Source organism: Theobroma cacao, chromosome 3 (genome assembly GCF_053813885.1).
Source record: "Theobroma cacao isolate CCN51 chromosome 3, ASM5381388v1, whole genome shotgun sequence".
NCBI classification, from domain to species: Eukaryota; Viridiplantae; Streptophyta; class Magnoliopsida; order Malvales; family Malvaceae; genus Theobroma; species Theobroma cacao.
Window position 1 is genome coordinate 25,171,939 of NC_142641.1, and position 12,479 is coordinate 25,184,417.

A 12,479-nucleotide genomic window follows, 5' to 3' on the forward strand; every position below is an offset into this window, starting at 1 on the left:
GCTGTAGTGAGAACCAGGTCTGGTGAAGGCCCTCAAACCCAAGAGTTTCTCGCTGTAGCGAGAGTCAGAACATCAAGGAAAAAGTCGCATTTTCCTTTAAAACAAGCCATCATGCTAAAATAACAATAGCAACATGTAACACATGTAAACTCCCAAATTTCAACAAATCAAATGCTCACATATTTGCATTTACAACCATATACCATATATGTATATATATATATATATATATCAATCATCATGTACACCCTCCCATCATCATCATCTCATATGCAACGATTTATGCGTACTCCCACTCACATATAGCCAGGTCAGCAACGGCTTATGTGCACTCCCACTCACACATAGCTGGGTCAGCAATGGCTTATGTGCACTCCTACTCGCACATAGCCGGGTCAGCAACGGCTTATGTGCACTCCTACTCGCACATAGCCGGGTCCACATCAACATGCAAAGAAGCATCCAATGCATATCATGCATTTTATCATATTGTGATAACACATAAACCATTGTATAGTACATTTTCACAATATAAAATCATTTTACTAAAAGCTTGTTCCCAAGGTACATTTTCTAAGACAAGTTGGATAGAATCTTTCATATTCCCCAAAACAAGTTTGAAATGCAAGTCCACTCACCGGTATTCATTGAGCCTTTAGCCGACTCTTAATTCCTCTAATGATCCACTTGGGGTGATGGGGCTTTGTTAGCACCTACCATCAAATTAACATTTCCATAATGTCAATTTACATACTATAAACCCTAAAAGCTATCTTTAAGCTAGCTTTCAATTGCCATTTAAATGGCCATCCATTTTCACTTTCCTATCACTCCAAAGTGAATTAACAATCTCAATAACAAAATATTCACAAATCGAATCTCTAGTCATTCTCAACACTTAAAACCTAATACTAGTTTACTACTCACCTTGATAGCTTCGTAACTTTGAACTTCTTTCCAAAAGCTCTCAAGCTATTAATAAAGCTTCCTTTTTCTTTCTCTAAAACACCTAACTAGTGAGAGATTATGGAAACAAGATTTTCATAGCCGGGTCAACAACTGCTTATGTGCACTCCTACTCGCACATAGTCAGGTCAGCAACGGCTTATGTGCACTCCTACTTGCACATAGCCGGGTCCACATCAACATGCAAAGAAGCATCCAATGCATATCACGCATTTTATCATATTGTGATAACACATAAACCATTGTATAGCACATTTTCACAATATAAAATCATTTTACTAAAAGCTTGTTCCTAAGGTACGTTTTCTAAGACAAGTTGGATAGAATCTTTCATATTCCCCAAAACAAGTTTGAAATGCTAGTCCACTCACCGGTATTCGTTGAGCCTTTAACCGACTCCTAATTCCCCTAATGATCCAATTGGGGTGATGGGGCTTTGTTAGCACCTACCACCAAATTAACATTTCCATAATGTCAATTTACATACTATAAACCCTAAAAGCTATCTTTTAGCTAGCTTTCAATTGCCATTTAAATGCCCATCCATTTTCACTTTCCTATCACTCCAAAGTGAATGAATAATCTCAACTACAAAATATTCACAAATCAAATCTCTAGTCATTCTCAACACTTAAAACCCAATACTAGTTTACTACTCACTTTGATAGCTTTGTAACTTTGAACTTCTTTCCAAAAGCTCTCAAGCTATTAATAAAGCTTCCTCTTTCTCTCTCTAAAACACCTAACTAGTGAGAGATTATGGAAACAAGATTTTCATCATTTTTAAGGGTTTTAAAGTGAGAGAGTGGAAGAATACAAGGGTTCCAGTCAAAAGGGCACTAGGGTGTGAAAATTAGAGCTAGAGAGAGAAAGTTATGAAAGCTTCACATCAAGCTTCCATGGAGAAATTGAAGAAACGTGAGAGGGAAGAGAATAAGAAGAAGAAGTTGCTGGAAATCCCAAGAAATTGCTAGAAGGAGAGGATATTTATGGCCCAAGCTTATCCACTTCCTTAGAAATTACTAAAATGCCCCTTCACAAATTAGCTTAATCCTTGAAATCCCACACTTTTTCTTCAATTTTCCCACCTAGGGTTTATGTTCTTTCCTTTCCTCTTCACTTCATGCTTTGGCAAGCCATATGGGTGAGACTAAGAGAGTTTTAAATAGATTTTACAAGGAAATTCTAGAATAATCCAAACTTGACACATGGCATGTTTCCATTTGTCCATGTGTAATACTTATCCATTAAGCAATCTCTCTCCACCACATAAAATGTTTCAATTATCCACAATGTAAAATGTTAATGGCTGAAATCCATGGGCATGACAAGTGTCAGGTGGTGTAAAATTCCAAAAATTTCCATTTTATCCTCGGGTGACAAAATTACCATTTTGTCCCTAAAACATGAAAATCATCAAAATTTTTATTTCCTTGTCATTTCACCCATATTCTCATCATTCATTTATGCTTTATGCCTACTTAAGCCATAATATTGTTTAAAACTTACTTTTATGGGCTTATTGAGAAAATGACGAAATTACCCCTGATTAGGGATATCGCGTATATTTCTATCTACGAGTCTATAAAGGTCAAGGTCTCACATCCATGTCACAGCCCAAAATCCAGGCCATGACCGGCTCATGGGCCTAATGGGCATAGCCCACTAAGCCCAAGCAAGCCCTTTGTTTTTTTAAGCAATCTCGATCATTAATCCCAACCATCATTTCTAAAACCACATATCGTAATTCTCAAATAAAAATACTTCAATAACATTTTATAGTGACCCAATACTCACCATTTATTATGTCAAAATAATGTCACACGTTTGCTAACTCATAGTGGCATCAGTAATCAAATATACATATTTGACTTATAACATGGATCCTAGCGGATTACATTTGTCACGACCCAAATTATGGGCCATGACCGGTGCATGGGTCCAATGGATGTAATCCACTAAACCCAAGCAAGCCTATTATTTATCTTACTTATAATTCCATCTATTATCACTAAGTCATATTTCATAACTTTGAATCAAAATAGTGACATACATTGCCAACTCGTACTGGCATTACTCATTTAAAATTTACATTAAGTTCATCTATACATAACAAAATAATACTCGACTTCCAGCGGAGGGACTCGGATGAATATACAACTACTGAATGCCAAGACACCTACCAAAAGATGGACACAAGTCTACAAGAACACCTCGTCCTAATTATCGACTGCCTCGTGATCTGAAAACATGAATTTGAAAATGGTGAGTATAAACCCAGTGAGTGAACAAGGAAGGGAACAAGCACAATTAGGGAAAATTTAAAATCATGATGCACTTGTTTCAAAACAATGGAATTTAGTTCATTCCTATTTAAAACCCCTCCAAACCCGAGAGTTTCTCGCTGCAACGAGCATGAATTTCACTGCAGCGAAAATGGAGCAACAAGAGAAACATTTTTCCTCACTCAACAAAAAGCCATCCTGCTAAACTAATAAAATCAACATAAATTCATGAAAATTCTCAAAGTACAATGTGTCAAATTTTACGTACATTACAACCATAATCATTGTCCATCAATTTGCTATAACACACACATTTACATATGTATATATATATATATATATATATATATATATACGTATATACCCATCATCATCATCTCACCAACCCATCATCATCATCACCAGCTCATCATCATCATCACCAGCTCATGCGCACTCCCTACTCGCACATGGCTGGGTCATCACCGGGTTAGCATACTCTCTACTCGCACATAATCGGGTCATCACTGGATTATGCGCACTCCCTACTTGCACATAGTCGAGTCAACATAATTACACAACATTATATTCAAGCATATATGTATATCAACATAATGCAGCCACATAGAAATCCATAATAACCACATTTCATAACATAAACCTTTTCTCAAAAGCTTGTTCCCAAGGCATTCATTTTCATGAAAAATTGCATAAAATCATTCAAACACTTTGTTCAAAACAGTCATATTCCCAAAACAATTTTGATAGGTAGTCCACTCACAGGTATCGAAAATTCGAATTCCGGGTGCACTCGGACTAATAGTCCTCAAGCGTAATTCCTTTGCCTTTTTCGGACGTCTCACTACCTTGACAAATAACAAAGTCGAGGAATTTACTATATTGTCCCTAAATTGATATAAACTAATTTAAATTACTAATGCTTGATATGTAAATGCAAAAATACGTTCGATTATCACTTAATCGCGATATCGATTAAATTCTATCGATCACCCGATCAATTGACGATTGTGTCCAAATCACCTTTAAATTAATTCATTTTTCCTCTAATACCTTAATTTACCACATACCATTTAATAAAGCCAAATTCAGCATTAGAACCCTCACAGTTCCTTATAGAAAAATTCGATCATTTGGTGCACTAGCACCAAATTTTTTCTACATAACCGTTTCACCTTAATTCATCATTTTCCAAGCCATTTTCCTTGAAATAAAAACAATCCCCCATTGATATTCAGCCCTCATGCTTCGACCAACAAGGAACCCTAGAGAAATTGAATATTTCTTTTGTGTTTTTGTTCATAACCATGCTTAACTATCCCTAAACACTAACATAGTCTAAAATCAAATTATTCCAACAACAATTCCTCTTCCATACCCATTTTTCAGAATTGAATTCATCATGATAACTCAATATTCAACCATGGAAATCAAGAACAAAAGCATGGGTAAGCTAGGTATCAAGGAGAATTAAAGAACTTTTAACTTAGCTTGTTTCCTTGATTTTTTCACTTTTTCTTTGAATTTCCACCTAGGTTTTCTTGTTTTTCCCTTTGTTCTTCTTTTTTTCTTGTTGCTGGTTGTCTAGGCCGAATATGGTGAGAGAATTGGGGATTTAATGGGCTGATTTCTATAGAAAATAATAAAATAATCAAGCATGCCATGTGTCACATGCTTATTGGCCCAATTTTTAACTTTTTGACTTTTTCTTGTTAATTTTCCACCACAATTATCCTGGTATTTATCCAATCCTACCACATTAAAATTCCCATGGTCTTGACAAGTGCTGGGGTGAAAATTTACCGATTTGCCCCCGGAGTAAAAAAATTACGATTTTGCCCTTATACTCCAAAATGTACCGGAATCACATTATTTCTACTTTTCAACCTCAAATAACACTAATATTGATCAATATTAACCAAATGGGGCAAAAATCATTTTTTTAAAATTTTCGTTTAGTCCTCTAGTGGCAAAATTACCATTTTGCCCTTGTACTCCAAAAATACCAAGAATCATAATTTTTCACTACTAAACATCATTTTATACTCCAATAATCATAATTATATTTCATATAATTATTCTTGGTCAAATGTGATCAAATCTTGGCTAGAAATCTCCATTTAATCATCAAATGGTAAAATAACCGTTTTGTCCCTAATCGGTCAATTTTCCTGATGGACTCCAAATTGGACTTTGAACTCTGAATCACTACTCTAAGCCATTCTGTGGGTTTCAAAATTTTCAATTTCCTCTTAGAATTTCTGTTTGAACTAGTTCAAGGCTCGATTTAACTTAGTTGTACCACTCGATACAATACCGTCTTTTAATCGAGCTTGATAGGGTCTCACAACATTGCATAAACTCGTTCACAAGTAACAGACTCTTGATTGTCAACGAAGTGACCGTGGGTAAAGGTACCGCTACTGAGATGCCATAGTATCTACCAAGAAAACGAGCATACATGGACACTCAATCTAGGTCCCAACTGCCTCCAAATCTGAAAACATGAAGTTTAAAAACGTGAGTATAAAACTCAGTAAGTGAACATAAGAAGGGAACAAGCAATCAATAGGGAGAACTTGGAAATCATGATGCACTTGTTTCAAAAACAATGCAATTGATTTAATTTCTTACTAAAAACCCCTCATTTCAAACTTTGATCAATAACCTCATAGTGTTTCAAAAACCCATGATCAATCCATGAAGTTAAATGGGTGACAAATAGGTCAAAATCAAGCAAGGTAGCAAGCATGGCAGCTAGTTTCTCGTTGTAGCGAGAAATAATCTTAGTTTGCATATATTTCAGTTTTTCTATCATATCTCCCACTACAGAGGTTCAATTGACCTAATTTTTCAACCATTAGAAAGATAAGAGGTAGGGCTACAACTTTGATGTTTACCACCTTTCCAAGTTCTTACGGGAAGGTGGTCAAAATCTTCATTGAAGTGAAAGCACTACACCAGAATCATAGAGTTTCTCGCTGTAGCGAGAATCAGGCCAGTGTGACCCCCAAAACCCGAGAGTTTCTCGCTGCAACGAAAATGAAACTCGTTGTAGTGAGAAACAGTGCATTTTAAGTGAAATTGGCCTTGTTACATCAACAACCATTTTATTGTTGAAATGAAAAGCAATTTGGGAGTAATTAACAATACCAACACACAACACAATCACAATTATTTTCATAAACTTTCTATAACATATATATATTTGTATATACATACATCATCACGCATAGCATCCCATCATCATCAGCTCATGTGTACTCCCCAATAGCACATGGCTAGGTCATCATCGGCTTATGCGCACTCCCATTCGCACATAGCCGGGTCATCATTGGCTTATCGCACTCCCACTCTCACATAGTCTGGTCATCATCGACTTATGCGCACTCCTACTCGCACATAGCCGTGTCAATATCATTACACAACATTGTTCATCAATGCACAACATATATTTGTATATATATATATATATATATATATATATCAACATAATATAGGAGCACATAGGTTCATCTTGTTACACATTTCACATTTTCACAACATCAAAACGTTTTATCAAGGGCTTGTTCCTCGGCACACATTTTTATAGAAAAGTTGGAATAAATCATTCAAATGTTTCATACAAAACACAATTATATTTCCCAAAACGATTTTGAAATGCAAGTTCACTCACCGGTCTCGTTGATTCTTTTACTTGACTCTAACCTCAACTAATGCTCCAAATGGACATGTGAGGCCTTGCTGAAACCTATACACACACAACATCACAACCAACCCAAATTAGCATTAATACACTCTCAAAAGCTATTTACTAATTCAAGTTCTACTAGTTATTCCTAACTAGCTTCTAATTGCCATTAAATGGCTATCTATTCTTTCTACTCTAGTAACTTTAGAAATAAATAAACAAACCTCAATAATAAAACAACTCACAACTCCAATTATTAGCCATTATCAATAACCTAAAATCAATCCTCATTTATTACTCACCTTGGTGGATTTGGAGTTGAATTCTTTCTCAAGAATACTCAAGCTATCATGGAAAGTCTCTCTCTCTTTCTCTAAAATTTCCAACTAGTGAGAGAAAGTGCTGAACAAAGACTTTTTTAAAGGTTTTAAGGTGAGAGAGTGAAAGAGAACAAAAGAGAACAAAAAGCATGAAAATTGAAGTTAGAGAGAGAAAGTTATGGAAGCTTTATGGGAGACTCCCATGGAGATGAAGAAATGTGAGATGGGAAGGGAAGAAGAAATGGTTAGAAGTTGCTAGAAATTTGCTGGAGCTTTAGATATTTATGCTTCAAGTTAATCCAAATTTCCACCGAAATTACCAATATGTCCTTAACATTGGGGCTTTGTCTTCCTCCCATCCTTTGTGTAACCTTTTGCTCTTTTGACACTGAAACAAAGTCAATAATAGTCTAAAGGTACTCACGTTCATGAAACTTAAAAATTTAGACCCGAGATGCAAAATGACCATTTTGCCCTTACCATGAAAATTATCATTATTTTTACCTTCCTCATTTATCTACCATCATAAACATCATTCATTCATTCCTTAGGCCTATTTAGACCTTAATAGCATAAAAAAAATCCACTCGTAGGAGCTCACCAAGAGAAATTACGAAATTACCCATGGTCTGCATTATCGCGTCTACTTCTTGTCATGTGCTTATGGAGATCTAGATTTCATAGGTTCATTTATGAATTACCCTTTTAACTCAGTAATCAACCTCAATTGGCATCTGTAAACTTTATTAGCCACCGTATCAAAATGCGGGGTACTACAATCCACTTCATGTTTCTGAATGGCAAAACATCCAATTATGATTGGTTTTAAACATAAAGTCCTAAGATTTTGATAGATAATCATTTATAAGATTATAAATGAATTAATATATCATTTAAAGTGAGTAACAAAGCTTTTGATGGCATCATTAACTCAAATTTTTCTTTGTTGTCAATGGATAGCATCCACTTAATGTTTCTCGATGCAAACATCCAATTATCATAGGATTTAAACATAAAGTACAAATATTTCGATTTACAGTCATTTATAATATTGTAAGTGAATTAATATATCATTTAAATTGAGTAACAAAGCTTTTAATGTCATGATTAACATAAAATGGTCTTTTCTTCTCAATGGAGAGCATCAACTTCACGTTTCCTAAAGCAAACATCCAACTATGATAGGTTTGAACCAAGAAAAACTTTGATTTTGATTTATAACCATTTATAAGATTATAAATGAACTAATATATCATTTGAAGTGAGAAACAAAGCTTTCTATGGCATGATTAACTTAAATGGTCTTTTCTTATCAATAGTTGGCATCCACTTAACGTTTCACAATGCAAACATCTAATTCTGATAGGTTTTAACAAACAACAGCAAAAATTATAACTTACAATCATTTATAAGATTATAAATGAATTAATATATCAGTTAAAGCAAGTAACAAAGCTTTTGATCGCATCATTAACTGAAAATGGTCTTTTCTTATCAATGGAGAGCATCCACTTTAGTTTCCCAATGCAAACATCCAATTATGATAGGTTTTATCCTACAACCACAAATATTTTAGTTTATAACCATTTATAAGATTATAAATTCATTAATATTTCATTTATAATAAGTAACAAAGCTTTCAATGCATGATTAACTTAAAATGATCTTTTCTTGTCAATATATAGCATCCACTTCACATTTTTGAATGCAAACTTCCAATTATGATAGGTTTTAAACAAGGAAAACATTGATTTCAATTTATAACTATTTATAAGATTATAAATGAACCAATATAACATTTAAAGCAAGCAATAAAGATTTCTATGGCATGTTTAACTTAAATTGTCTTTTCTTGTCATTGGATAGCACCCACTTCATGTTTCTGAAATCGAGCATCCAATTATGATAGGTTTTAACTAACAACAACAAAGATTTTGATTTATAATCATTTATAAGATTATAAATGAATTAGTACATCATGTCAAGCGACTAACAAAGCTTTCATGGCATGATTGACTTAAAATGGTCTTTTCTTATCAATGGATAGCATCCACTTCACATTTCCCAATGCAATCATCCGATTATGATAGGTTTTAACCAAGAAAAACATTGATTTCAATTTATAACCATTTGTAAGATTATAAATGAATAATATAACATTTAAAGCAAGCAATAAAGCTTTCTATGGCATGTTTAACTTAAATTGTCTTTTCTTGTCATTAAATAGCATCCACTTCATGTTTCCTAAACCAAACATCCAATATGATAGGTTTTAACTAACAACAACAAAGATTTCGATTTATAATAATTTATAAGATTATAAATGAATTAGTATATCATTTAAATGACTAACAAAGCTTTCGATGGCATGATTAACTTAGAATGGTTTTTTATTGTCAATGAATAGCATCCACTTTACGTTTCCCAATGCAATCATCCAATTATGATAGATTTTAACTAAGAAAAACATTCATTTCAATTTATAACTATTTATGTCAAGCTCGACCTTATAAAATACTAATTCATTTATAATTGTATAAATGGTTAAAAACCCAAATCTTCTTGGTTGTAGGATAAAACCTATCATAATTGGAAATTTGCATTGGGAAACTAAAGTGGATACTCTCCATTGACAAGAAAAGACCATTTTAAGTTAATCATGCCTTCGAAAGCTTTGTTACTCGTTTTAAATGATATGTCAATTCATTTATAATCTTATAAATGATTGTAAATCAAAATCTTTGGACTTTATGTTTAAAAGCCTGATTGGATGTTTGCATTAGGAAATGTTAAGTGCATGCTATCCATTGAAAACAAAAGACAATTTTAAGTTAATGATGTGATCAAAAGCTTTGTTACTTGCTACAATGATATATTAATTCATTTATAATCTTATAAATGGTTATAAACCCAAATATTTGAGGTTGTAGGATAAACCTATCATAATTAGAAGTTTGCATTGGAAAACTAAAGTGGATGCTCTCCATTGACAAGAAAAGACCATTTGAAGTTAATGATTCCATCAAAAGCTTTGTTACTCACTTTAAATGATAGATTGATTCATTTATAATCTTATAAGTGATTATAAATCGAAATCTTGGGATATTATGCTTAAAACCTATCATAATTTGATTTTTTCTATTCGAAATGTAAAGTTGATGCTATCCATTGGTAACAAAAGACCATTTTAAGTTTATCATTCCATCAAAAGCTTTGTCACTTGTTTTAACTAATATATTAATTCATTTATAATTTTATAATTGCTTACAAATTGAAATCTTTGTTGTTGTTGGTTAAAACCTTTCATAATTAGATGTTAACTTTGGGAAACATGAAGTGAATTCTATCCATTGATAAGAACATAACATTTTAAGTTAATAACGTCATCGAAAGCTCTGTTACTTGCTTTAAATGATATATTAATTCAATTATAATATTATAAATGATTGTAAATCAAAATCTTTGGACTTTATGTTTAGAACCTCTCATACTTGATGATTGCATTGGGAAACGTTAAGTGGATACTATCCATTCACAACAGAAGACAATTATAAGTTAATGATGCCATTGAAAGCTTTGTTACTTCCTATAAATTATATATTAATTCATTTATACTCTTGTAAATGGTTATAAATCAAAATCAATGTTTTATTTTGGTTAAAACCTATCATAATTGGATGTTTGCATTGGGAAATATTAAGTGGATGGTATCCATTGACAAGAAAATACCATTTTAAGTTGATCATGCCATTAAAGCTTTGTTACTCTTTTTAAATGATATATTAATTCATTTATAATCTTATAAATGATTGCAAATTGAAATCTTTGGACTTTATGTTTAAAACCTATCATAATTGGATGTTTGCATTGGGAAACATGTAGTGGATGCCATCCATTAACAAAAAAAGGTAAATTTAAGTTAACCATGCCATCAAAAGCTTTGTTACTCACTTTAAATGACATATTAATTCATTTATAACCTTATAAATGAGTATAAATGAAAATCTTGGGACATTATGGTTAAAACCTATCATAATTAGATGTTTGTATTCGAAAATGTGAAGTGGATCTTATCCATTGACAAGAAAATACCATTTTAAGTTAATCATTCCATCGAAAGCTTGTTGGCTCCATTAGTTTTTTATGATAATAAAACATTCCCATTTATATGTGTCTAATACCTTTACTTGAGTGTGCAGGAAAGTAATTTGTGAAATTAATTTATTGACTCTTCAAAGAGTATTTTTGATAGAAAAAGAGGGATAAAATCAACAAGATGTAACTAAATAACAAGAAGGAAGCTTATTGGTAAAACAAGGAAGAACATTGGTTGACCAAATTTCAAATTAGAGAAACGACAAGTTAAAGAGTTTGAGAAACAGAATCAATTTAGTCAACCAAGCCAGTGGACTAAGTGCTCTCTATCAAAATCTGCAAACTAGAAACATAACTAACTTAGTCAACGAAGTTAATCGACTAAGAGCTCTCTGTTTGCAATTTGAACCAGAGCGCTACAAGACAGATTAACAACTAGAACTCATCCTTAACTGTTTCCAACGGATATAAACAACCAAACTGCCATCAGAGTTGCATCTCCAAGTATAAAAGGGTCTTCCAACAATAAGAAAATAGTTTTTTGAAGCCTTGAATGAGATTTGAGCTATAGAAAGTAGAAAAAAACTAGCAAAGCTTCATTACACCTTACTGCACTTAAACGTCAATCTTTGTAATAGAGTTCAACACTTCATCTTGTACCATCTAGATCAAACACGTGATCATAGGTACTGTTTATTACTTCTCTTGTATTCTTAGAGTGAGGGAGTCACTCTAAGAGGTTGTTCAAGCTTGGGATAGCTTGATTGTTAAAGGTTGTGGTTGAGCCTTGCAAAACCACATTGGGTTTTAGTTGAGCCCGTGAAAAACTAGTGTAAAAGGTTTTTGGCTGAGCCTGGTAAAAGCCATTGTAAAGCTTGGTGAAAGCTTGTGAATTTCACTAGTCGATAGTGGATTTGTGGAAAAATCCTTTGTTGGATAATCAAGGTAGTGGATGTAGGTCTTTGACCGAACCACTTTAAATTGCTATGCATTTTACACTCTGTATTTGTTTTCTTAAGTTCTGGAAATTAGTTTCCAAACTTGTTAAAAGCCAAATTGTGCTATTCACCCCCCTCTAGCACATATTATAGGGACCAACAATTGGTATCAGAGCTAGTTCCCTGT